Genomic DNA, 25,789 nt, shown 5'->3' on the forward strand with positions numbered 1-25,789 from the left:
GCCTGTTTCCGTACCACGGGGGATCTATGCAGAAGACTAAACACAAGGCATACCCAGGGGGACGACGCCTCCCGCGCACAGGGTCGCTTCTGCAGGCCGTGATGCGCAGGGGAGGACCCAGAGTCCAGGGAGCCAAAGCACACATCTCGTTTCCAAGATGGGAAACTTGCAGCAGACCCATTCGTGGGAATGAGGTCACCGCTCGGGATCCAAAACCTCACCCATCTCCTTTGTCCTTATCACTCCCTTTAGAGGACGACGTTCTTTAAGAAAAAATAAATAAATCGAATTTAAAGACAAAAACCCCCAACTCTTATTCTCAAAGGCACTCATCGTCATGTTGTGGAGGTAAAGAAATGGCAACCGTCCCAAAGTCTCCAAGTGGAGCAGTTAATTAGAACGCGACCCGTGGTCATCACATAGTACAGTGTGCCATGGCTTGAAACAGCGTAGATTAAGATACAGTTTAAAGCAGTGCTGTACGTGATAGTGAAAGAAACAAGCAAGCTAAAGCTTTTAGAAACCACGGTGGTGTTGCTCCTCAGCACAGAACCACATGCCACCGACAGATGTGGAGAAGGACACCCAGCTACAACGGACACACGTCTGTGAGTGAGTGGTGATTTCCCACTCCTGAGCCTGAGCAATCCCTACTGCTGTGCGGGCAAACTAAACACTCCATTCGTTCTAAAAGGGTCAGGGCCCAGCGGGCCGGAGCATGGGACCAAGGGGCCACCTTAGCATGCAAGGAGAAAGGCCCACGCCGCCTCATTCCTCCCCCTTGTTGAAAACATCACTTTGGTGCCTTCCTGCTCTCAGCTTTGCAATGGGCCTTTGCTTAAAGGAGCACAATTCTGACCAGAAATAAAGGGAACGTTCTGATGGGCTGAGTGGTTTGCTGTGGGTCCATCCCAAGGACAAGAACGACCAACTCTGCATCTGCCACCCCTGCCACCTCGCATCGGGGCAGCAGGGAGGAGGGGAATGACATGGGGTCAGGTCTGGGCCCAACCTGCAAAGCTGTCTGGAGTCTCCAAGCCTTAGGTGCCCCATCTGTAGACGAAAGTGGCGCCTATACCACACACAGAGGATAGGATTCCAGCGGCTGCTGGTCCGTGAGAGACACCAAGGAAACAAGACTACAACCCCACCCTCATCTGCTTCCCTCCCCCCGTCCTGGCACTTGGGCATCCTCACCATGGCACCTTGGACAAGTTTCTCAGCCTCTCTGAGCTTCTGCCATGGACAAGAGGTGGGTCCTCCACAGAGCCCCTTCATCCCACGAGGGCGTAGAGGAAGCTGAGAGCCCACCCAGGACATTAGCGGTCATTCAGGAACAGGAGTGCTCACCGCCCTGTGCCCGGAATCAGGGAAGGACAATGCAGAGGGCACGCTACGGACTACAAAGCAGGGTGGCCACGGTGGGGACCAGAGAGTGCGGCCATCTCACCTGGCGAGAGCGCAGAGATGGGGCCCATCTGTGGCAGTGCAGGACGCGGCTGGGAGCCACAGCCCACTTCCTTCCCCTCCAGCCCGCAGAGCTCCTGGAAGCTGCCTTTTTTTGGCCAGTACAGGGGGAAGCAGAGGGAAGGTGATGAGCCCTCTACCCATCAGCCTCAGGGGCAGGGTGAGGGTGGGCAGGACCCGCAGGACAAATTTACCACCACCAGCATAGTCACGCTGCTAACGCAGGAACGGAAACTGAACACGTGGCAAAAGCAGAGCCCAAACCTCCCCTGCACCAGGTGCAGACGTACACCTGGGAGGACGAGGTCTGTCTGCAGCCGGAGCTGGAGCAGCTTCACAGGGGGTTCGTGCCTGCCTCCAATCCCCGACACCCTTCTCGGAGAGCTGGTTCCTGGTGAGCCTTCCCCAAAGGTCTGAGAATGCAGCCCGCTTCATACCACCCTCCTCCTACAGGCCCGGCCCTGGTGTCAGCTCCACTCTCCCCCCTACAGACTCCGCCTGGACAGAAGCCTGGCAATCAGCGGTCCGCACGGCAGAGCCGTGCTATCTAATCAGACCTTTGATTAACTTATTCTTCTATTTTGGTAACCATCAAAGCAGGAGAGCTTGGTGGAGTCGGAACACTAGCGCGCTGGGTTAAGCCATCTAATTAGATTGCCCTGGTGCTCAGCTTTATTTTTAACTCGCATGTGAGGCAGGCGGGTGCATCCTGAAACAGGAGGACGACAGGAATAAATTAATCTCAACATGAGCCCGGGCCCGAGGTTGCCCTAGTCCCAACTTAATCCATAATCAATTAATTCCAAGCATTCACTTCGAGGTAAGGGAAGCGTTGCGGTGAGTTTGTTCTCAGAGAGCCCTGGGAGAGGGCATAAAACCGAGGGAACTCTGGGGGAGGCTGTGGGAAAAGCAGATACATTTGTCTGAAGCGCCCCTCGTGGGGGAGCGGGTGGCTCCTCCTCTGCTCTTGTCCACCGTGTCCACATTCTGCTCCTCCCCTAAGTCTCAACTGAAGTCGCCCTCTCCGGTCACTTCCCCACGTCCTCAGGCGGCTGGGCTCCAGAAGAGGCTGTCTCCCCCGACCGGCCCAGCGGGCTACCATGCTGTGTAAGTGTCCATGTCTCTCTGGCCGGAACTCCTTGAGGCAGCAGCAGTGACTGTTTTCAAGAGCAGATGATGGATGTGCCTGAGCCTGGAGCCATAGGCCTGGGCCCAAGTCCCACCTGTGGCATCATGGCCAGCTGGCAGCAGCAGCCCGTGCTTGCTGAGGGCCAGAGGGAGACACTCGGGGGAGAGACGTGCTGTTGAGCCCCGCAGCCCTGGGACCCCAGCCATCACTTCCCTCTGTGAGCCTTCGCGTATGTCTTCTCATCTAAGGAGTGAGAGCTTCCAACCGTGACTTCCCAACACCCCTGGAAGGCTGCAAGGCATCTGGTCTAGTGCTGGGCATGCGGTTAGGGTAGGATCTAGAATGTGCCCCAAGCCTCCTTGCTCAGAGGTGGGGTTTGGAAGCGACTGCACGCTGGGGGCCTGGGCTCACCGCTGACTCCCACCTGACTGACTTGCTGCGAGCAGGTGCGGCTGACAGAGCTGGTCCCTGGGCATGGCCGGAAGGGTCCCCACCTCTCCCTTCACCTCTGCTTCCTGGCTGCCAGGAGGTGGCAGTCCACTCCACCAGGCCCTTCCTGCCCTACAGCCAGGCGACCACCCACTGAATCTGCCCAAAATCCACCAGTCCAAGTAACCCCTCCTGCTTGCAGTGCAGGCGCTGGCTGTGTCCTGGGGATGAGAAGGTGGCCAAGACACGAAGCACCCCCCCAAGCACGCCCTTACCCAGTGTGTGTCTGCCAGGAGCGCTGGAGCTCAGCTGCTTGGGTTTTTGGGTTTGATAAACGCAAGGGATTATGCAGTGTAGGACAGTAAAGGGGTCAGGGTTAGGGTTTCTGCACAGAGGGTTTGCAGGGGTACACTAGAAACCGCTGGCAATGTGGAGCCCCTGGGGAGGTATCCCAGCCCTAGCACCTTCTGGGTGTCAGAAGAGGAAATGGGTGGGTGGGGCTCCTTCAAAGCCTGTCTCGGTGGGCGGTGGCTTGGTGTAATCTCACGGGCACTGATTTCCCTGAGCCCAGCACCCAGCGCCAGTCCACCCAGGGCCATGCAGGGGGCACTGGGCAGGGAGCTGAGGGGCACTCTATAGGAGGGAGCTGAAGAGCCCGAGGCACTGCGCTGCCTCCCCGAGCACATCCTGGAGAGACGGCAGCTCATGGCGGAGCAACACCTACCCTGCTCGTCATCACCATAAATATGCCACAGGGTTCGTGTAATTACAAAGATCATAAAAACGAAAGTCAGGCTCATCTGAATGGACAGACTATTATCCATGCAATGGCTGTTAATAATTCTAAGCAGCATGGTTGAAGCTTTAATTAGCAGAAATGCAACTGTGCCCAAGTTTACCACCTCCCACACTTAGGTAAAGGAGCATAAGCAACTCATAAGGGCGTTCCTGTAAAGCAGGGGGAGGTGCCTGCAAAGGGAAATTCACCTTCCTGAGGCCAACGGCTCCATGATGGGCACTTGGCAGCCTTTCCGCACAGCACAGCAAGTGGTTTTAGGGTGTCTGATGCTGTGTCCCATGAAAGTGGCACAGAAAACATGAGCAGAGTGGTGACAGGACACAGGGATGGAGGACGCTGGAGAACCCATGGTGACGGGACGCCCCCAACCACTGATACAAAGGGCCGACAGGCAAAGGCTGCTTGAGCAGCAAGTGACTCTGTTGTTCTCCAAAGATGCTGCCTGTCACTGGGATGCCCAGCGCCCAGGGAGGAGGACAGCAGGACACACCACTCGGACCGGGTGTCAGGCTGCGGTCGGAGCAGGAATCTGCATCATCGTGTTTAAGAGCTGGCATTACTATCCCGGCTCCCACGGTCTGGGAGTGAGGACTGATCACACCTTACCCCAGCGTCCAGGCTCCAGCCCCAGAGTCGGAAAGGAAAGTTCCCCTTCCCTTCCTCCATGCTGTGGGGCCATGCTTTGGGGTCACTGCCGCCTCAGAACCCAGCCCTCCCCCAATCCCAACAAACCTGCATTTCCCAAGGAGCAGGTTTTTGGGCAATTAGGAACACAGGCCTCAGAGTGTGCAGCCCCGGTTTCCAAACTTCTCTGGCCCCCACTTGTGTTATCTGTAATACGGGGTAACAGCAGCAGCCCCTGCTTCCTAGGGAGTCACTGTTTTGTACTCTGTAAGCTTTCTCCCATCACACTGGAAATATTTACGGCTCAAAATAGATTTCTTACCCATATCAACATTTCCCTGTGAATTACAAATCACCTTGACACATTTTTAAAATTAAAAAAAGAAGCCATCCTAGCTGTAAAATGTTCGAAAAGTCCTCAGCTTTCTGGGGTGGGTGGTCGCCTTGGCAACCAGCCTGTAGGTTCAGAGCATCAGAGGAAGGTGAGGGCGAGGCTGGTGGGCAGGGCCAGGAAGGGGGCTCAGGAGATGGATTCCACCACCAGCCGGGTCCCTGCCAAGTCCCCTCCCAGCCTCGGTCCCCTCCCTGGTAAGAGGCAGGGCACACACTGCATTCTGAGAGGCTGGGGAACTAACAGCGGCGCCCGGTGGGGGCTCCCACAGGGAGCAGGCTCAAGGTGGGCTTCACAATGCTCCCAACACCCACCCTGGGCTCTGGTCACTGCAGTCGAGCAGCCCGACCCCTGGGTCCCTCAGCGTGTCATCTGTAACATGGAGACACAGCACCCACTCCAGAGGCAAGTGCGCATCCAGGGGCTCCACATCGGCACTGGTGACTGTTAATGATACTATTTTTATTAGTGACATTTACAGCAGCAGAAAGATAAGATTCCTATCTGTTACATAAAGACATCTGCATTTGTGGGTGTTCATCATTGCCGGCAAAGAGAAGCTCCAGTTTGGTTCATCTGAGGGCATTTAAACAAGCATGATGGTGGTGATGCGGTCCAGGTTCCATGGAGCACGAGGGGAGGGGACGGGGTCTTGCTCTCACGGGGTCTGGGGCCTAGAGGGTGTCCACTGCCCATCCTGCACAGCACGTCACCGAGAGATGCAGCAGCTTGCAGTGGCAACAGTGACCAAGCTTCTCCCGGCTTCTGTGGATCAGGATGAGGAGCGCATTGATCAGGTGCTGTGTGCGGCTCTGGGCCAGGTCTGCCCAGCTGGAGGGCCTTCCCCGGAGATGGCACGCACATGCTGGCCCGGGCACTGCCTGCTCACAGGAAGCCCAGCTCCCTCCCACCCAGACCTGCCAGAGGCTGCGGAGCAACAGGCAGCGCAGCTGTCGGCTCCCTGCAAGAGTGACCCACAGAGCAAGGGGGAGCCGGCATATCTACCGTCACCCGGTCTTGGGAGTAACATGGTGTCATCTCTGCAGGGTCTTCTGGCCATGCGGTTGATGAATTTACATCCATTGTGGGAACTGACAAAGGCATGGATACCAGAGGGGGATTATGGGTGGCTCTTCCGAGTTAGGTCGACAATGTTCCACAAAAGTCCCATGTGTTGAGAGGTGGAGCTTTGGAGGTAGCTGGGTAATGGGGGAATCCATTGACGAGCCATGTGGCTTTCCCTGGTTGGGGAAGGCGTGTCACTCCCTGCCTCCTCCTTCCGCCCTCTTCTTCCTGGCTGCCATGACATGAACCGCTTTCCTCTGCCAGGCTCTTCCCCAGTGAGCCAAGCATGGAATGGATCCCCCAAACTGTGAGCCAGATTAAACCCCTCCTCTGTTAAGCTGTTGGTGTCAGGTGCTGCGTCTCAGCAGTGAGAAAGTCGACTGGTACAGGGGCCATCATGGAAACCAGCTATGGTGTCTATAATCACAGAATGCTGCGGGCTGGGATGTGGCGAGCTTAAGTGTGTGCACATCAGCACGCTAACAGAAGGGAAATGGAAAGGAAGGAGGCAGACTAAACCAGGGAGATGTCTAAAAAAGAATGACACAGGAAGTATTAGCATCCACAAAGGCACAGAGATATGAACAACTTTGTGTGTGTGTGTGTGCGTGCGCGTGTGTGCCTGTGTGTCTGTGTAAAGTAACCACATAACAACAGGCTTCGTGGGAAAGCTTGGAGTTGGAAATGACCGAGGAGTGTGGGAAGACAGGCAAGGGCTGAGGGCTTGGGAATGCCCTGGGCTGTGCTGAAGACAGCCAGACCGTATCCCAGAGCCAGCAGTAAATCAAAGGGTTCTCATTAGCCAAGCACTGCGGCTGGATCTGAGTCGGGAACATACCCAGTGCCATGGAGGGAAGACTAGAAGAGGCACCTTGGAGGCCAGCAGCAATGCAGGCACCTTGGAGGAAGCCAGCAGCAATGCAGACTCCTGCAGCCTCACCGAGGAGCCGAGTCCCAGGGTGGGTGGGGCCCTGCAATCTGTGTTTCTGACCAGCAACCTGGCAACTCAAATTGTAGTCTAAGAAATGTGAAGGCAGGAGACACAGAAAACAGCGTTTCTCCAGGTGTTCTTGGCCGAGTCCTTTATACTGGATTAATAAGCACTTCACTCTCCAGAAAGGATCCCAGTGTCAGCCCTGAACCCCCGACTGCGAGCTACGCAGGGAAGGGGACCTTCCTTAAAGCTTAAAGAAGGAAAGTGCTGATGTAAGATGAGGAGTTCCTTAGCTCTATTTATCATAAGTAATTTATAAGAAAGTTTCCTGGCTGCACACTTTTTAAACTTACCAACCCTGTTCCAATACAGAGCGCTGGGTCAGCCTTGGCGGCACCCTTAGTAACGGTCCCAACAGGGCTGGTCAGGTCGCCCCCGTCTTCCTGTATCAGCAACGAGGAAGGAAACTTTGCAAGAGTGTTAGAGCTGGTCTTCCTGGGAGACCGCAATCTCCACAAAGCCTCAACAAACAGGACCTATAACTCTGGCCAATGTAAGATTTGCGAGCTTCCGGCTGAAATACCCATTATTCAGAAAGCCACTCAGAAACCACCTACAAACAGAAGTCATCCTACAAGGACCAAGTAGCAGGAATTCAGAGAAATGTGGTCCCCTCTTGGTGGCATGAAGCCCTGCCCTGCTGTTGCCAGGCAAGAGGTGTCCGCTTCTTGGCCTGGACACACCTGAGCGGCTGGCCACTGGGGTGCTCACGGTCACCGAGCACCGCCCAGCCTGTGTGTTTTGAAACGGAGCCTTTCAAAGCTGTGGGAGCTCTGAGTTGTGAACTGGGCTGCTACAGTGGTTTAATTTCCTGAAATACAGCTGCCTCCTTGACTAACAGATTTTTCAATGCATTGAGGAGAAAATTGCATTAGCTCCTGCGTAGCCTGGACCTAATATTTTTAGAAGCTGCAATTCTTACTACAGAACACAGTGTGTGTTTATGTGCGTGTACTTCGCAGCGTGGGACACACACAGAGCGCTCAGTGATGGATTTGAGAATGTGAGACCGTCCAGCTACACGAGCAGTGCTCCCAAATGGGGACAAAGCAGAGAGCGTTCCTCACTCATGCGGTCAACAAACACATAAGCGCTTCGGAGTCTGTGGCGCTGGGCCTCCGACTGCTTTGAGGGAGTAACGACACATCTGGGGAGACGCAGGAAATTCCATGAAGCACTGTCACGTGCAGAAGATAAGGGTTTATCTCGGTGAGGGCGGGGGCGTGGGGCGCAGGATGACCACACCCGGTGGCTCTGGTGATGCTGTTCTGCATCTGAGTGAGAGGCTGTGGTGCTGACCTGAGCATGCGGGGACCTCTTTATCGGCAGTCTTCATCTGTGTGTGCGCATCTACCTGTGAAAACCTCACCTGTGACTGGGACCACGGTAGGGCCTGGCAGAAGAAAACTGAGGACTTTGGCCCCCAAACTGTAACTCAGCTCCTTCTGTGTGTATGTGTACACACACGCATGCACCTCACACACATAGCATGTGTATATTATTTAGACACACTCAGCTCGTGCTGAGAGTGCTCGTGGAGATAATTATTGTCCTAGAAAATGCAAGGAAAAAAAGCCCAGGCTTGGCTTCCTGTTACCATAAACTTAGCTACTGCACACATTTGTAACAGGTCAATAACATACCATCGCTGTCCCAGTGTTCAGTATTCAAATCCCATGGCACTGAAGGAGCAGATTAGGAGAAAAAGGTCTCAAAGGCTTGTGCAGGGTGTGGCAGTAGTTCTACGAAGGTGAGCAAGGCTGCTCAACTGGCACACAGGGCCCTGAGCCGGCACAGAGCCGAGCCCAAGCGGGGATTCCAGAGCAGCACCCGCACCCACCGGTCCTGGGTGCACTGGAAGGCAGCTGAACAGAAAGCACAGACCCCTGCAGGCTGGGGCACCGGCTCACACACTCTCCCTGCTCCCTTTCCACTCTGCCACGGCTGCCCAGGGGACCCTGCAAAGAGCCGGGCAGGGCAGCAATTAAGGAGGCGCCACTCTGTGCCGTGCTAATGAGGCGCACGGCGCTCTGGCTCCAGGGCTCGGCAGCGCTTTGTAGGTGAAGCGCTCGCCAGGGCCACCTCTGTTCACAGCAGAGATCCACCTGGAGGTGAATGAGCTCTGAGCACACAGGAGGGCGGCTCACAGGCAGGAGGAGGCCCGGGAGGATGAACCAGAAGTACTACTTAATTAATTTCTGATTGGTTTAAAATTATTTCCTTTTACAAAACCCGGAAGGCGAAGCACAAGGTCCCCCCGCACCCCTGCTCCCAGCAACCTGCAGCCGAGACAGCCTCTTCACCGCCGCTCTCAAAGACAGCGCCTTCACCGGCCTCTCACAAGACATCCAGCGAACACTAATCACAGCCCTCCTGGTAGTTTCCAGTACCCTAACCTTGACCTTGAAGCCTCACTTCAGTCTACTTAAGACTTCAGTTACATTGACATTCACCCTGGGCAACAGGCCCTTACCATTTACAGGATGGTCGTCAAGGAAACCAGAGGTTGAGGATAGCTGTCTAACTGCCCAGATTTAAACTTTCTGCAATCTGAGGACGCAGAAGGGAAGAGAACGTCCACCTCACAGTGCTAAGAAGGGTGGTGCGGGGAGCAGACTGTTCCCTTCCCTCCCCTTCCTCTTGGGGGTGTGGCGCCTGAGCAAAGGGATGTCTGATGCTCTCCACTGCGCTTAAGTTACCTAACCCTGAAAGTGACTTTTCGTGTAACACTCAGCGTGCTTGCCAGATTCTGCACCAGACACTAAGCAAAGCAGAGCCATCGTGGCATATTTCTGTTGCTTGGGAGATCTCAGTCAAAAGGGAGACGATATTACTATTATATTTATGATAACAATAACAGCACATTTGTTGAATGCTTGCTACGTAGCAGACATACTAAAGCTATGTGCAAATTTTATCTTCCCATTCCTATAATAACCCTAGGTAGTAGCTATCAAGAAAATCACACATTTGTAAAGAATTTTAGGAGGATTGATAATCAGATTTGCCTCATTCCAAAAATCTTAATCCTCTGGAAATTGATTTAAATAAGATTTCCAGATGATGATTAGGTAGTAAAAGCTGCATGTAAATTCTTACTAAAATTCTTGAGGTGGAGCGAAAATCCAATAGGAAATAGAAGCAGAAGAGATGAAGGTGACTGTGGAGCTTGCGTCTTAGCATAAATGAGTATTTTCAATATAGCTAAGGAAGGGTCATGGCCCTTCTCCACACACACGGCCCCCACCCCCACAGGCGGCAAGAGGCCAGTAACATCCATTAAGGAAGGCTAACGTCAAAACAAAAAATGAAGGAGAAAACATGCCCAGACAGGGAAGGCGGCAGCTTTTCCGCTGACTGCGCCAGGTGTACACACCAGTGAGTAACTTCTGTTCCCAGGGCAGGGTCCTCTGGGGTCAGTTCTGCTCCGACACTGGCGAGGACCAGCGGGAGCCCAGCCCAGCTGTGGCTGCAGCCTGGAATCACATGCACGCCCAGGCAGGAGCTGCATCATGGCTGTCTTGGTTTGATGATCACAGGCGGGGCTGGTGCGTGAGCAAGGGTTATCTCTGGCATGTTCTTGGGGTGTTACTTTGTGTCCCTAACACCTACCAAGGGATTCTTCTGTGCTGTCAAAGCTGAGCTCCACTACAGCGAGGAAGTGAATCCTAATGGGAAAGTAAGGTCCGAGTGAGTGGCAAAGCGTGGTAACTTTGGTTCCTTTTTTACTACTGCTTGCAAAAACCTCACCAAGGTCCCACATCATATACTTTTAACCACCCCCCAGGAATGTTCCAGCCTCTATGAGCTGGAAGCAGATGGAAGGAGGAAATGAACGGTGGCCTTGGGTTGAAAGCACCGGTTGGCTAGGGTGTGGTCCATTCCCTTCTCTGAATCTCAGGTCCTGGTTCTGAACAACAGAGACCGAGCCACCAGCTGGTTCTGCCAGAGACAAATGGGCATCCTGAGCAGAGAGGTACCTAGCACAGGGTGTCACAGAGTTGGCACTCGGCGCTGTGGGCTGATTCTGAGCCTCGGCAGGAGTGTGACATTATGGGACAAGTGGAGTAAAGCCAGGCCCTCGCCATGTCTGCCAGCCCCGTGTTTCCCAGGCTCCGGTGACAATGGACGGAGGGCAGAGCTTCCATCTTGTGTCTGTGTAACGTCAGGCAGGAGCAGCTCTGGGACGCCGAGTACATAAAGTAATAACAGCATATTAATAATAACAGGGGGTGGGAGAGCCGAGTTTCAGCAGCGTATTTTGCCTGTGAATAAGATGTTGATCACTGCTTGCCATTTTCTCTTCAAACATATTATTTAGCCAGTAGTGAGCAGATTTAAACCCCACTGGGGTTCTTGAATGCAGCCCGGCTGAGTGGTTAAATCCAATGAAAATATCCCGGTTGGATGGGTTTTTAGCCAAGGGAGTTGAGTATACAAGAGGATATTTATCAGGTCAGCATGGGAAGATGTCCATCTATGGAAACACAGTCAGAAGGGTGAAGTCGCTAACAGTGTCGAGGGAACACGTGCAGCACAGTTCACTTGTAGCAGTTTCCCATCTTCATTTCACCAATTCTTGAAAGATTCCCATGAACTAGGCGGTAAGAGAACCACAGCTCCCTCTTATGCACAGGATAGTAGGACTTGAAAACATCATAGTCCCAAATTGTACAGCTAGTAAATGGTGAGTTAAAAGGTACGCTCTGACCTTCAGAAAAACCCCTTTTTAGGGCCAAGGGCCTCTGATACTGCCAGTCCTTCAAGTTTTGGCTTTCTCATGGAAAACAAGTAGGACGAACAGGCTTTGAAACACTGTCCATTATTATTAAGCAAAGAAATCCACATTTTGATACCTATGTGCACCTCTTCCCAGAATCAAGTCGGTGCATCGTACCAGGGCAAATGAAAACATGGGTTTTTCTCTGTTCAATTGTCTCTGCTGGAAATAACCCTGGCTTGCTTCCCAAGCCTCCACTAGAAACCAAGAAAACCCGGCCATGGGTGTCCCCACTAGGGTAAGATCTATAACCGGGCATCACCATGGAGGCCACAGGTGTGTGTCTAGTGCCACCGACGTCTTACCTTTCATGTGCATGGGAGGAGAAACACGTTAAGTCCATTTTCTGCTCTCTGATTTTAGTGGCTGGAATTTTCCTTTGTATCACCTTCAAAAGTAGCCAGGCCAGCAGACTCACCCCTAGTGTCGTGAGACTGTAAGGCAGGGACGACGTTGCCCCCCGGGACTTTTGAGACTGCTTGGAGCCCTGTTTAGTGTCGCAACCTGAGGTGGGGGGCCTGGTGGAGGCTGGGAAGCCGCTGGACGTCTCAGACAGGATGGCTCTCACGCAGCCTTCCGGCCCAAACACCACAGTGCCAGGGCTGTGGCGCCTGCCCGTGAGTTTGCTGAGAACCTGTGCTTGGGCGTGTGATGAGCGGGGTGTGATGGACGAGCAGTGCTTTGACTTGACCCTGGGGTGAGGCCGTAAGTGTAGCCTCCCCTTTGACCTAATGGAAGACTGTGTGACCCAGAGGAAAAGAACGAGCCAGACAGAGGAGGCAGGAGGCAGGCTCCGCTGTCCTCAGCATCTTGACTTAAAGGCAGAAAAGTGAACCCTTCTAACCCGCCACATGGGAGACCTGCACGGGACAACACATGAAAGGATAGAATGGATGAGAAAGCAAGACCGTCTCTAAGTGGTTCTGGATGGTGGGACGAGCGAGGCCCAGCCCCTCCAGGGACAGATCCATCTTCCCTGCTGAGCTCGTCGCACACTCACTTCACACTGAGCCCAGGCGTGCACGCCCCAGGTGCGGGATGCTGGTGCTGCTTCGCGCTCCCCTGACCACTGCCCCCTCAGCGCAGCGCCCCACATGGGAACGTCACGAGGCGAGAGCCCCCTGTGGTCACTGCACACAGACGAGCAGGTGGCTCCGTCAGCTCCAGTTCCTGGGTGTGGCGCTGCCCGGACACAAGTCCTCCCAGGATGCAGAGAGGGTGAGGTGCAGGGGTGCTCGGGAGCCATCGTGCAGGGGGAAAGAAAACACAGAGTATGAGGCCTCTCCACACTGGGCTGCTCTCTCACACACACGCCCTGCTACCTACTGACCATCTCTGAGTTTGTAGATGACGAAGAGAATGCTCCCCCTTCCCGCTGCCTTCTGTCTCTGCCTCAGTTTCCCTACTTTCCTACAGGTGCAGACTCACTCGCTGGTGCCGGAATTCTGGGAGGCAGACTTGATCCTTCCCGCGGTGGCAGGTGAAACCTGTCGCGTCTCCACACTGTATCAGGTTAGCTCTTACCTATGGTCCCCGATGGGTCCCAGCAGGGGTGGACGCAGTCTATGCAGGGGGCTTTTAACAGAAACACCCGAGCGCATTCTGTCTGGGAAGTGTCATGGGAGAGTGGTACGCCTGGGAAAATGGACCAACTTTATCCTTTCTTGTTTTTCAACTAGTCCACTGGTACGCCTGCCCTCAGCATCGGTACTGTCACGGGATCACCGAACCCGGACACCTCAGGATCAGGGGCTCAGAGCTGTTTCCTGGTCGCAGGAAGCCAGCCAGCAATGTGTTGCAAGGTATTTAATAAGCAAGAACACCGGTACCCTGGAAGGAACCGAACAAGGCCTGATGCGTTTAACTCCTCTGCTGAACGGCTCAGGGCCGCTGAATCGAGCCTGGGTCCAGTGCACTAGAAAGTGCGCCTGTGCTTTGCAACTGCGAGGCCAGCTAGGTCCTCACTCACCCCCCGCTGAGCCTGCTCTGCGCCCTGCTCACTCCTGGGGATGCCCACGTGGGCACACAGGCACGACCGCACCAGCATGGTCTGGGAGGTGCCCAAAGCTCTCTGAGCAGCTCTGCACGCAGTGAGTACTCTGTGCGTGGCTTATTCCGATTAAAATGTGTACTTACTGGCTACATGTGCTCAGAAGTCAGGAGGATTCATCCGATTTTCTCCCTGTGGGCATCCTGAGCAGCCCTGGGGGATGGGTTTATTGATTTGGTGTATCAGTTTCCTCAACAACCAAAAGGGGCATCCTTTGTAAGTGAAAGAGGGGGGCTGGGGATTTAGTCAGCGGCAAAGCACCTGCCTGGCAAGCGCAAGGTCGTGAGTTCGGTTCCCGGTACCGGAGGGGGGAAAAAAAAATGCAAGTGAAAGAGGGGAGGAAGCGCCAAAGAGATGAAAGAAGGGCATGTCTTCATCTTCTGGTAGAGAAAATGCAGTCACAGGCGTTTCACTTTTACAGCTCTGCTCAGCAGATAATAGGCAGGTGCTTGGGAAAGGTATTCTGTCCTCTGGGTGAGTCTGTCATTAGTCCGCACAGCCAGGCTTGCACCTGCTCACCGCCTCCTCTACAACCTTCCTCGCTGTGGGTCACGATGTTCCTGGCGCCGGGACCGCCCTCGCTTTCCCGCCTCCCTTCTGGAATCCACATGTACCCGCTAAATCCAGCTCCAACCCCCACTTCTTCTGTGAAATCGCCCCAACTTCCCAGCTAGGAACTGGTTGGAAGTGCAAGGTTTCTAATTTCATGAGTTTCACTGAATTCTTGAAGACAGGAAAAGTGTGAGGTCAGCAAGTCTCCTTCTACGACTGATGGATCTGCCCCTGCGACAGACCCGGACGACCCCTCCTCACGGCTAAGCGTTCAGCTACCTATCAGTTAGAGCTGGCATCAGACTCCCTGAGCCTGCCGGCTTCCCTGTGCCACCGAGAACACGGAACTCCAGCTTCATTCCATCTGCCTTGAACTTGGAGGGGCTGGGCTTCCTCACAGACATCTAGAGACCTCAAAAGGTCCTAACAGGTAACCAAACTTCAAAGAAGGCTCCAAAGTTATGGGTTAGAAAGGGGAAACAAGAGAAGAGTAAAACTTCCACACACTGATTCGCTCTGGTTCCTAAAGGAGATATTTTCTTCTGACAGCAAAAGAAATGAGTCTTTGTGCTGCCTCTCCCCCGAGTCACCATGCCGAGCTCCTACTGGAAACACGGTAAACACACAATACAGAGAGACCCTCACCTCCTCAGTCTTCCCCATAGACAGACAGGACATGAGAGAGAGGTGGAGAGGGAGATGATAGGAGATAGGAGATAGGAGATAGGAGATAGATAGATAGATAGATAGAGAGAGAGAGAGAGAGAGAGAGAGAGAGAGAGAATGAACAAGAGAATCAGGTTCTCTTCTCCCCACCAGCCTGGGAGGAGGTGACTGCTGGATCTGTGTGATCATCTGCGATTATGAGGCCACCAATAAGATCTACAGACCTGATCAACAGGAGGGTTTGCTAAATGACAAAAACACATACATTGTTTAAGCTGCTTTTACTTGGATTGTTTCCTTTTGTATGTTTTACTTGCAGCCCAAAGCAAACTAACCTGTATGACACCACCACGTGAAAGGCTAGCAAACTGTGTAGCTAATGCAGGACAATGTGGCTTCACAAAGGGTGGGGAGTCCTCTGTGACCTCTCCCACTGTGATTCCTTAAGTGCCCAATAAAGATGCCTCCAATATGATGTGTTACAGGTTATATCTAGATGTCTCCCCTCACCCCATGAGCTCATAGGTAGGGCTGTTGGGAGATAACCATTTCATAGGGGTGTGATGCTCCCTGTTAGTGGATTAATGCGTCCATTAGTTTATAACTAAACATGACGTTGGGAGGTAAAGTCTAGTCAGATGAGGTGGTCACTGGGGTGTGGTCTGGAAGGGTCTATCTCCCTCATCCTCCCTTGATCTCTTTCTGCTTCCTACCTACCCTGCCATACACCATTTCTCCTCTGCCATGCCACCCTGCCTTGGAATCAGCTGACTATGGACCAAAACCTCTACAAAACGTGAGATAAGGTTGAAGTTGTGGGCATCGAGTTATGTATCTCAACAGTGAGAAAGAAACTAAGACAAGATGTAAAACAGACAGCTCCTTGAGGAACAGAGCCCCAAGCAGTGTGTGGATGCCCTTCGATCGGGTGCCCTTTCCGATGGTTCTTCCCCCCAAAGCCCCTCCCAGAAGTGCAGCCGCCTAGATGGCTGTGACAGAACCCCTCAGTCTGCACATGGACCCCAATACTGCCCTGCAGAGGAGAAAAACAAGCCTCAGGGCCCCTCAGCTCGCCATTTTCCCCCTTTCCTCCCTCTGTTCTTACAGAATCTAATGAAAAACATATTTTTCTTTTTTCTTAATGTGAAGCGAAAGTTTATTTCAAGTGTGGCAAATGCAGCAGAGCTATCTCAAGAGCCGTGTGGACTGCAGGATGCTGGCACCCCACTCAGGATGCCTAGTTCTTTATACATACAGGGGTAAGCTGCTTTCTACAAGGACCTCTTTCACTGACTGGCATGGTCTAGGCCAATCAGGGTCTTAGCCTTTGTTTCTGGGGAGGGGACGCGGTCAGTTGGGGATTTCTTAAGCATGCAGAAAGGGTGAACAACAATTTCAGAGGTTACAGTCAGGCACGTCTTTCCAAGCACATGATACATGATAAGCTTGCGATGATTTTTACAACCATTAGCCACTGATAAGCACGTGGCGATTTTGAAACACTAGTCATCCAGGTTTTGCCTTGGGTTTTTTTTTTTTTTAATTTATGAGTACATGCAGTTTACAGTCATCTTGGGAAGTGATTATGTGTGCACATTGCAGCTTTTTAAAATCCCTTTCTCCTTCCCTCCCCGCCCCCCCTTTCTCACGCCTACTGATGCTGTTTGTTTTAGGGCAAGTCATGGCTTGTGATGTTCACACGGAGCAGGGTTATTAGGATCCTGTACTTGGCGCATCTTCATTCCTCCCATTTCCCCTTCCCCTGCTCCTCACTCCTGTCCTTGTTCCCTTAGGCCCTTTCACTACTGGAGGAGACCGTCCTCTTGTCCCTTCCTATCCATCTTTTATGCTTTTCTTTGTACTTTGCCTCACTCAAATGAGGGACACCATACGGTTCTCAGGCTTGTGTGTCCGATTTGTTTCACTCAGCATTATGTTTTCCAGGTGCACCCATTTTCCTACAAATGCTTCAAATTTGTCATTCTTCACAGACAAGTAGTATTCCACTATATAGATACAATAATTTCTTTATCCAATCATCTGTTGATGGGTATAGAGGCTGCTTCTAGAATTTAGCTATTATGAGTTCTGCTGCCATAAACACTGGTACACATGTATCCCTGGAGTATGATGACTTCAGCTCTTTGGGGAAGACCCCTAGTAGAGGGATACCAGGGTCACATGGAATTTCTAACTTCAACCCCTTGAGAAATCGCCATACAGATTTCCATCATGGTTGTATGAGTTTACATTCCCACAAACAATGTAGGAGAGAGGAAGACCATACTTTTAAAAACTATGCTACTATAAGAATTTTATAAAATGTAATCAAAGGAAAACAAGAACTCGGGAATGCTCCTCCCAGAGGTGTTGTGTTAAGCGCTGCAGGGCGCTCCTCTTTCGGCGGGACAGCATGGACATCTTCAAGTTCTGGCGCAAAGAATTTCTGTGTCTTTTTCAACTTAGAGCTGCATCCTAAGTGTTATTCTTTTTAATTTGTTCCAGCAGCATCCAGCCTGTTTATCAAGTCAACGAAAACCTCATTAGGAGTAATCCCGAAAAGCTCCCAGTGCCCATGGAGAGGATGGCCAAGGTCTCCACCCTGCAGTCGTGTCTGATGTTTACAACTGCGCAGAAAAGATCCTTCAACTCCCTCTGCTTCCTCAGGACAAAGATACACAGACTTCTATTTTTAAAGGAATGGTGACAGACACTGACAAACCACTAAAAAGAAGGAGCTGTTTTTGATGTTCATTTACAACTGACACTTTCATGCCCACGGCTCTAAGAGTGTGCTTAGCAGCAATGTGTGATAACCATTTTTATTCTTCCCTATGTGGATGCAAAAACTCAGTTTCGTATTTTTTGAATATTTAGTGATGTTATCGCTGTATATTCATACTATTTATTTAGCTTTTAGATTTCCTTTGTTTCCTTTATTCTTATCCGCCACTCATTTCTCCTTTGGTCCATTTTCTTCTGTATTTGTAAGTGTTTGTTCTATATTATATGCTGTATCCATTTCAAGCATAACTCTCTCGATCGATCACTTGGCACATAGTTTTGTTTCAGCTGCTTATTCTGAACTGTCCATGTGATTTTTCCCATTCCAATTAGTCAAATCTACTATAAAATTTTCTTTGGATTGTTTTCCATTTTTCTTGGGCATTTACAGTAGTACCTAGCTCATGAGCATAATTCATTCCAGAATTCTGGGAAAGATGGCTATGGTCATGTTTGTCACCCAGCGTAGAGTTCACAAACAACAACAAAAAATTCTTCCCAGTGCTTCTGTTTTCGAACTGAACTGTTCAGGAACAAAAGCTTCCGTGAACCAAGGTGCCACTGTATAGGAGACTTCCATAGCCTCAGCTTGAAGTTTTCTATTTTTCTTTTACTTTAACATTTATGTTTTTAAACTGAAGTCTTTACTCAGTATAACACTGATTTTTGTATCTGGCAACTTCCTGTGTGATCTTTCTCCAAAAGCGAGGTCTTGGCAGCACTCAGCTCGGCAGGTGGGACTTGTTCCCCAGCTAGGGCTGTCACCGAGCCAGGACACAAAGCTCCTGCCCTCCCCTCTCTCTCGCTCACAGCAGATCAAAGCACCTGCTCCTGGACTTCGCCTGGGAGACTTCTTCCTTCAACGTTTCCTGAGAGTCCAGTGAGCTCTAGCCCACAGCAGGAGCAGAAGGAAGGCTGGGGCGGGGTGAGCGTCCCTGTGGGAATCACACAGTTGTGGGCGATTCAGACGCACAATGGATACCCACGCATCGACAAGCAAACACGTAAAGGCAAAAAGAACCTGCGCAGCAACAGACAGGGTAGGAGCAGCTTTCTGGAGACCCAAAGCCAGCTCCGGAGCACGGATGTGAAGGGAAGGAGGCTGGAAGACTTCTGTTCCAGGTAACCTGGGGATGAGATAGCCTAAACTCTCTTTTCAAAAGTAAAACGTAACTGTGTATGTGTGTTCACGCTTGTGTTCATACACGTGTGTTCATGCTTGTGTGTGTTTGTAGAAAACTAGTCGTCATGGAAGCAAAACTATAAAAGGTAAAAGCGAGTGCAAGTTGGGACGTGTGACCCTAAGTCCTCGGTACCAGGAAGGCTGAGGAGCCCAGGAGCCCAGGCGCGGCTCAGGGAGGAGGCGGAGAGGGCACTGCGCAGGGCCGGGCCCCAAGCCTGCTCGTCCACCAATGGGGGAAGGGGTCCTGCATGCAGCAGGGAAGAGCCAGTCAACACCAACCCCGAGGCTGGGCGAAGGCCTGGCATCAGCACCCAGGCTGGACCACCCCTCAGTGTGCGTGGACTGAGCTGCAGCCCCCTGCAGGGGAGAGTTTAAGGCCAGCTGGTCGGGACAACGGTCCCTGGATTGCAGCGATACGTGACAGCCTCCCGGAGCCGGCGTGGGCTGTCAGCTGGGCGCGGGTGTAGGAAGGGGAAAGCACAGGGCGCGGTGCCCATTTCCGCGCTTCACAGGCAAACGTGTCTTTACCCCCAGCTTGCTCACTTGCAGAACAGGGTCTTCAGCTCTAGGTTCCAAGGGTGGCAGTGAGAACGAAAGGCCCTAACCTACACTAAATGCTTCGTACTGAATCAGGTATACAGCAGGTGCCAAGCACATGTTGGTCATTATTTTATTATCACTGTTCTGTGTACAATGACACCTGCTGACGAACTCAGTTCTTTCCCAATTCGTGTCTGAACACAGAACAGTTCAAGAACTGAATATATTTTCCCATCAGAAAGAATGGAAAATCAATCAATTGGTTCTGAGGCCCCAAAATTACTCTTATAAATTCATTTCTCCAGGACTTTAACAAATTTCCCAATAATTTCTGTCATGGTTCTCACAGTTCTCCTCTACGCTTTACTACCGGTGTCGCTAACTTTCTTTGGAGCCATCGCGATGATATTTTATGCAAATAAAAAAGCGCGGGGACGAATGTGTGAACGCGCAGGGGCCAGCACTGTGTCATCAGGGCGACAGCGGCGCTCAGCCTGCGGTGCCCCCCTTTGCGCCTGCAGCAAGACAGGAGGAGATCACTCTCGGCCCATACAGGTCTTCTCAAGTTGGGTTTTTAGCTCGACTAGTGAGCGAAGTTGCCAACACCGAGCAGACTTTTCCCAGTCTTTGCTGTTTGAGCTGTGGGAACTTGGAGTTCGAGCAGTTCGACAACCACGCTATCACCAAGGAATTACTGTTGTATATCGTATCGTCCACCATTTTGCTTATTAGTGTTTCCTCTATTGTTTAGTGTTTTCTCCATTAGAGTTTTGACAAATTCTTGTACACGGCATCGGCTTTGAAAACTAATGCTTGCACTTCCTGGTTTTCATTTCCCTGACTCCGCGAACTTCTGCTGTGAGCCCTGTCTCTCTCCAGCCTCAACCTTGTTCCTACTCCACAGCCTGCGTGCATGTGAGGGTCACTTGTTATCATCCTCGTTTCTGGATGAAAGAATTGAAGCCAATTAAAAACATGCCCAATGACGGCGTTTGGCACATTACATAAAGTGTGAAATGGACCCGTTTAGATGGCTGCAAATTAGGCCAGAATTTAGTTTTTATTTTCTTTTGGATGAAATAAACATTTAGGAAAATGCTTTATTCAATCCTAAGTTCCACAAACTATGAACTTCCCATGCAAAAGTTAACTCTGATGAGCAGTTCTACTGCACTGTGATCCTGCACTGGGCCTACACAATTTTATGGCTTAGAATTCAGTAAGGCATTCCTGTGTCCTACTATGCTATCATGTACATAATTTTTTCACGAACAGCTGAATATATTTTTATTCTGTTGGATGGATATGAAGTTTGGTATCCTCTGATATCCATTATGTTTTAAGTTTTTTTAACAGTATGGAATGTCTTTATACCTACCATATACAAGATATGGTATACTCTTGCCTCATGTGCCTTACATTTCTGTCAGGATTTGCTTTACATATTTGAAAGTTTTTACCAGAGAGATAGGTTATGGTATCAAGTGACAATCAAAGTTGACTGTTAGTTTTTCCCACTGTGGTCGTTAAGCGTAACTGTGTCAATTTTACTGGCGTGGGAGATCAGTAAAGCATGTGAGTGTTGTGTGTGTGGGGGTCATGGAGGTGTGCCTTCAGGGCCTGGTCCCTCACCCCTTCCTCTCTGGTGGTGATCTTTCCCTGCTGTTTTATACCTGCCCTGCGTCTCTGCTTCCACAGCCTTTCCACTGTTTCTGCTTTGGGACCATGGACTGAATCCCTTACAGCCTTAAAGCCTTGGGACCATGGGCTGAATTACACTCTCCTTTAAGCTACGGATGTTGGTTATTGTGTCTTCACCATGGGAAAGCCAACTAATACACCGATATGGGTATCTAACTTGCAATATCATTTTTGTTTTTCCATTGTCTATTTCCTGTTCAATACAGGCTCTTTTTCATTAGCAACAACTGTCTCCAATAACTTAGTTCTAATTCTATTTATAACTTCACGAGGCCACTGTGCTCTCTTTTGCAGTGCTCTGATCCCACCGTGTACAGTGTACTTCTTTCTCTACTTTTAACTGGCCCACAAATGCTCTGCAGTGTTTCATTTCCTACTTTAATGAGTGTTAAACTCTGCCTGCTTTTGCACTTGTTTTGTCCAATTTCTTGTTCAAGATAAGAACATAGAAAGAATCTCTAGAAGGAGTCCCCCAGTACCCCAGAGCTCAGTAATGAATTTTGGTGAAGCCAGGTAGAAGAAGGTAAGGGCCTGTGGGCACAGTTTTGTTTCTCCTTTTCTCTGAAGTCTACAGACTCAAGCGGGGAAGGGCTGGTTTTGTGTTTTTCTGCCCTTCCCCAAACAGGAAAGCCCCAGTCCTCTTCTTGTCCCGTCTCTCCCCGGATGGACTTTCATCTGTCGGACGGCTGATGCTGGTTGTCAGCAGAGGCAGGGAGTGAGAGTGTGGAAAACATTAACGGAAGCTGGGAAACTCAGGAAGATTCCTTGCAGCTCTGGGAACAGTTTCCTGGTGTGTCCCACCGTGTGAGACAGAGGAGGGGAAGCGCATGGTCTCTCTGTTTTTCCTGGGTAATGAGAGGCCCATAGGTCTGGATCAAGTTTCTCTGTCTTTCCCCTGACTTTTGGTCACTCACTGCAGGTATGAGTCAGTTCAGAGCTGCCAGAGAGCCTGTTATTAACCTCGGAACAGACTGTCCAGGTTCCATGTGTATGGCTAGAGTTTAGTGTTTTAGTTTTCTGCTAGTGTTTTAGTGTTTTAGTTTTCTGCTCACATTTTTGTTTTCTCTGATACTTTGTTAAGATTTCTCACTCTTTTGGTGGCCTACTTGTGTTCAAAGTCTCACCTGTACTTGTCCCCTCTGGCTTTTTATCTCTGGGTATCCTTAGTAAGTTGCTTTCTCAGAGCCTTGTTTTACCCCAGTCCACCTTTCCGCCATGTTGGACAGCCATTTTGTTTTTATCCTGTTAGCCAGCCACATGGATCCTCCATGTTTGCTGGCCATTTTCTGTTTTTCAGCTGACCTCATGGACACCAGGAAATCTCACCCTTGCAGATAAGAGCGAAGCCTCCACTTTTAGGAGACATGGACCCCCTCCATGCTTCTCCTCTGAATCAGGTTAGATCCCCTCTTCGTTTCTTCTAACAGAAATTCAAGTATTTTAAAAACATTGAGTCCAAGGGCCTGAGGAAAACAAAGGGAACTGCCAGTAAAGGTCAACTTAAATGGCTTTAAGTATTTAATGTAGAGCTATCCTTGTACTTAAAACTTTTTCTCTTAACTGTTAAAGAGAGGTTTCTACCTCTACTGCCTTCAACATAGTACAAAGGTTTTTATTACCGGGGTAAATGTAAGGGATATTGTTTCTCAGGTGGCTAAGAGTTTCTCAAGGGGCTAAGGAAGTCTCTGGGAGGGCTCCACCCTGATCTCTTTGAAGTTTCTAAGGGAAAGAGAGGGCACTCCACCATGCTCTCTAAGGAGTGAGTGGGATCCAGGATATGCCATGGGAGACACGCAGCGGAGCCCAGTGACCTCACCATCATGATGAACTAGGAAATGGTGAGAGATGGGTACAGAAGGGCAATACTATTCTCCAGTTATAATACTATTCTCCAGTTATAATACTATTCTTCCGTTATAATACTGTTCTTCAGTTAGATCTTTTCTGCAAAAGGCAAGGAAAGCAATATGAAATCCCATATGTTCAGGCTTTTATGACCTTTATCTCTGAAAAGGCTCAAGAACTATGGTACTTAAAGAAGCCTCCAATGAAAAGGAAATTGGTATCGTTGATGATCATGTCCTCAGATGCTCCCCGTCTCTCAGAGGAATATAGGTCTTTCTTATCAGTTTAATAAAAATAACTATATTGGAAGGTCTCCTTGGCCTCCTCCTTATAATCCTCAAGCCAGTAAATACTAACGAACTCAGCCTGAGGTTAGTGTCCCAGACAGACCCAGTATTTTCAAAAGATCCTGATAGATTTCACATGGTTTCAGACTTTGACTCTTGCTTCTGACCTATTCAATTTGTGTTGGCCACTTGCTGTACCCCAAACCCATATAACCCAGTTGGTGGACACAACCGTTTCTGTGTTCAACAGTCAGAATATAGATGAGGATAAAAGGAAAAGAGCTAAGCAAAAGGACAGACCAAAATCATAGCCGTCTCAAGAAGCAATGTTTTATGCAGACCCATGTCATCCAAGTGAAAACCCAAGGCCAATCAAGGCCTGCAAGAAAACTGCACCTGGGTGCCCACCTATGCCAAGCCATTGCTGGAGCCCTGCTCCATGTGCCAGACAGTCAATGTGCCTGACTCATGGCACTAGAGCTGACTGTCCCTGCTACAAGACAGGGGCTAGGCCAGCACAACCCTTCTCTCCTGCTCTGAGTAAAAGACTGAAGGGACCTAGAGCAACCTGCAGTGCCCCTGTCCACGGACATCTCCATATTCTACAAAAAAGACCTGCACAACCCTGGACATCACGAGTAAGCGAACTCCATTCCTTATGAACTATTTTAACTCCCTTCCCTGGAAAATGTGCCTTTAGATCTGTAGCTATAATTGGGGTTGAGGGGGCTCTAGTCAAAGTTTCTTTACACCTGCTTTGACATGTCAGTTCAAAGGTCCAGTGTTCATCCTGAGGTTCTGATTGTCTCATCATGGCCTACTCACTAAGAGATGTTCTAGTAAAATTGGAGGGTCTCTCTTCCCAGGCGGGTCACTGTCCTTCACTACAATCTCCTCGGAAATCAACATGCTGATGGGGAGACAAGAAGGACAGCCCTACAGCCCCTCAAGACCCTAGCCTCATTCCCCACTCCCGAGGAACCATTCAAACTGGCCCTTCCTCAAGGGATGTGATGGTAAGCTATACAGGCTATACCTGCCAAATGCTCACTCAAAATTTTACAGGACTAGGGTCTAACGGCAACTACTCCACAGAACTACAAAGCTTGACCGCTCTGTGTCTACAATAACGCTGGCAATCCCAGGACACCTCCTTTGACAGAATCTGTGCAGATGAGGACACATGCCAGGTGGACTGGCAGTGTAAGCCTGCTGCACCTGAACTGTCTGAGGAACAAGATCACCTAGAAGAAGATAGCTACTCCTGAGAATCTCTGGAAGACTCGAGGCCTCACTTTAGAAAGCAAGACTCCAGTTCTGCTCAAAGTGTAGGTAAGTAGAGTCACTAATGACCCGTAATTCACCACAGCTTAGACAGTTATCTGTGCTGAGCCTTCTATTTTTAATTAGAATCATAAGTGGGTAATCTTGCTCTGGCTATGCCTCTCAGGTTCGTGGTAATTTACCTAACACCCTTCTGCCATACTTCCTCCTCCACAGGAACTGTGGAAATCTGACCTGCTCCTTCTCATATGTGGGCTCTATGCCCACAACCTATTAGTAAAATTATTCTCCTGACAAATTCACCGTGTTTTCTCCATACAAACAGGCAGCTCACATATAGCTACTCTTTCCTCATTGCCTTCTGACAGGGTTTTTTTCAAGCCAGCCTATAAGCCACAACATCCCAAAGTAGTTGGAGCACACATACTTTCGAGCACGTAGGGCCTACAGCCCCTTTCAGCAGAAAATAGTTACATGAAGACAGAGACTTCCACTTCCTAGGCACCTCATAAAGAATTATGGGGATTTATGCCTCTTGTGGGGTGATAAGGCAGGAGATTAGGATGTAGCCAGCTGACTGGTCACTGGGTGTGACCTGCCAATCATGGTGATCCAAGAGACATGTGTGCCAGCCCAGCACCTGGAAACAAACAGGAAGTGCTATCTTCAATTCTTCTCACTAGCAGTAGGCAAGTTTTCATAGGACAGCCTACACCTGACATCAGTCCAAGGCGGGTGGCAGGGGGAGAGGGTACCAAAGATGGCGGCCATTGAGCTCCTGGCCATGTGTTCTCCTTCATAGTGCACAGCGGTCAGGTCTTACCCTGCAGAGTGTGCTCCCTTTCCTACTTTAAGTGGCTCAACTCACTGCAGAGCACATTTCCTACCTTTAATGCATGTAAATCTTGCTTAAAAAACAAAAAAAAAAACAACAAAAAACTTCACCAGTGGTCACACCTGAGCTTTGCAGAGACACTTTACCTTTTATTCTCAGTATAAACAATGTGAAGTGTTAAAAAATGTCACCCAATTTATCCTACAAAATACAAGAATTTTGCTTTTTAATATGAGGAATTTTGCAGCTTTACACCCAGTCCATACTTCCCAGGGTGTTTTACTTTTTCCCCACAGGGTGTTTTAAAATGATTGTAATCAGCTGCTTATTTTTATGTATTTTCAAGACAAATGTTTTACATGTGCATTGGGCTTTGCAACCGAC

The 25,789-nt window shown here is 50.4% G+C and overlaps 1 protein-coding gene and 2 long non-coding RNA genes across 4 annotated transcripts in view; 1 reads left to right on the forward strand and 2 right to left on the reverse strand.

Annotated features, from left to right (window-relative positions):
• Positions 1–25,789, reverse strand: part of Large (like-glycosyltransferase) — a gene marked incomplete in the record, with an annotated part of 333,637 nt that overhangs the window by 136,569 nt on the left and 171,279 nt on the right.
• LOC106149655 lies at positions 5,281–7,673 on the reverse strand. Its single transcript, XR_001235966.1, has 2 exons — positions 7,192–7,673; positions 5,281–5,930 (listed from the first exon to the last, which is right to left on the reverse strand). It is a non-coding gene; the product is annotated as an uncharacterized LOC106149655 (long non-coding RNA).
• LOC102004449 lies at positions 18,222–25,788 on the forward strand. Of its 2 annotated transcripts, XR_001235965.1 has the most exons (4): positions 18,222–18,852; positions 22,452–23,924; positions 24,153–24,302; positions 24,382–25,788. It is a non-coding gene; the product is annotated as an uncharacterized LOC102004449 (long non-coding RNA). The 2 variants fall into 2 exon arrangements; XR_259459.2 differs by having other exon boundaries at positions 22,452–24,302.

Source organism: Chinchilla lanigera, unplaced genomic scaffold (genome assembly GCF_000276665.1).
Source record: "Chinchilla lanigera isolate Chin_1 unplaced genomic scaffold, ChiLan1.0 scaffold00004, whole genome shotgun sequence".
In the NCBI taxonomy this organism is placed as follows: domain Eukaryota; kingdom Metazoa; phylum Chordata; class Mammalia; order Rodentia; family Chinchillidae; genus Chinchilla; species Chinchilla lanigera.